The 1,788-nt window shown below is 33.0% G+C and overlaps 1 non-coding gene across 1 annotated transcript; it reads right to left on the reverse strand.

Moving 5' to 3' along the window:
• Window positions 1–702: 702 nt before the first annotated feature.
• On the reverse strand, window positions 703–810 carry LOC121994296. The gene has a single exon (XR_006115672.1). It is a non-coding gene; the product is annotated as a small nucleolar RNA R71 (small nucleolar RNA).
• Window positions 811–1,788: the final 978 nt, after the last annotated feature.

A 1,788-nucleotide genomic window follows, 5' to 3' on the forward strand; every position in this document is an offset into this window, starting at 1 on the left:
TTAATTAATAGTCCTCATGGGATTGATATTTTATTACTTGAGGACAATCGTGCACTTGCGGAATTTACACATCAAGTTTTTAGCATCTTTGTTGATGATTATTTCTAATTAACATTAGTTGATTAGTATATAAGTTACTCTAGACTTGTTAATATATTTTTCATTTTCATGTTTGTTTTTATTTCTACATTTATTTCTCATGACATTAGTTTATAAGTCAGTTTTTTTCTTTCCTTAATTTCTACATTTTCTTACTGGCTCTTAGTTTTGCATCTTTATTTTCCTTTGTTTATTCTTTACATTTTTTTTTATCCATGAGCACTAACATGTCAAGCAGGCCTTTAAGATAATTTTCTATACCCATTTTTGTAAGATTTATGTCTCCTATTGTGTAATCTCATATCGAAGCAAAAAGTTTCCAACTTAATCTAGAATTGATTTCCATAATTCAAACTCACAAATTTGGAAGAGAAAATTCTAAAAATCCATACTTACACCTTGAGGTATTTCAAGAATATTGTAGTATGGTGAAGTGTGAAGGAGTCTCAGAAAATTCTATTCAATTACTGGCATTTCCATTTAGCCTCAAAGGTAGAGCAATGACTTAGTTGAATTCTGATCCCTTCATCCACAAAGCATAACAAGCTAGAAACTACGAGAGCAATGCTTTCTGAATTACTTTTTCCCACCAAGTTGGACAATATTCATGAGAAACCAAATCATGACCTTTGCTCAGATAGAAGAAGAATCACTATTCAAAGCATGAGAGAGATTCTAAAGTTTATTGAAGCAGTGTCCTCATCATGGGTTGGAGAAATGACTCATTATGCATTTATTCTATATTGGGATTTCTTTCTCAAACAAGATGTTATTGGATTCAGCTGCTGGAGGTTCTTTGATGAACAAAAGTTTGGATGAAGTATATACATTAATTGATCAAGTGGCATTAAACCTCAAAAAATGGTCAAACAAAGGTTGGATGGAATCTCCATCGATAATTCTAGAAATGCAAGCCAAGAATTCAAGTATGCTTGTTAAACAAGATCTTTTGCAACCATCTAAGAATATTGAAAATCATTAAGACATCATCATAAAGCCACGGAATGAGGGCTTCAAATAGTTGGAGGCTAAGATAAACAGCTTGACTTCAAAATGGTTCAAACATCACCTCCCTTCCACCCAAACAAGGTCTAATGGACATTTTAATGATATCAAGTTGAGAAGTGATTTGTATATTAGCGAACTTTAGGATAAAGATGGGTATGGATATAAAGAAAGGAACAGAAGAGAACCACAGAGACTCACCCCCATCATTCCATCAGTCACATTTCCTCAACAGTTGATTACATTGGACAAGCAAATTGAACCCCCGCCACATGCTCAAAGCAAATTTGGAGAAAAGACCGACTGATTCTCTCCAAAACCTCCACCATGGATTCCTTTTCCACAAAGGCTAGTGGAGGCCAATGACAGTAAAAATTTTAATAAATTCTATGGTAATCATATAGTTGAGTTCAGATTTCTTGATATTTATAAAGATGAAGACTCTTCGAATGAGGATTATAATGATAATGTAGAGGATAGATATTTTTTAGATCTACCTCCCGGAGTTATAAGGTGTTATAATGAAATAGAATTTTTACATGATGAATGTGTTAAGGTGGATCAATTTAAGACTGCAAGTGAAGTTATTGATTAACCTACAGATGATATTGATCTCAGTACATTATTTAACAATGTATGTGATGATGTTAATGATATGGAAGGAAGTGTAGGGAGCTGTGTTGT

The sequence above is a fragment of the Zingiber officinale genome, chromosome 1B (genome assembly GCF_018446385.1).
Source record: "Zingiber officinale cultivar Zhangliang chromosome 1B, Zo_v1.1, whole genome shotgun sequence".
Taxonomy (NCBI): Eukaryota; Viridiplantae; Streptophyta; class Magnoliopsida; order Zingiberales; family Zingiberaceae; genus Zingiber; species Zingiber officinale.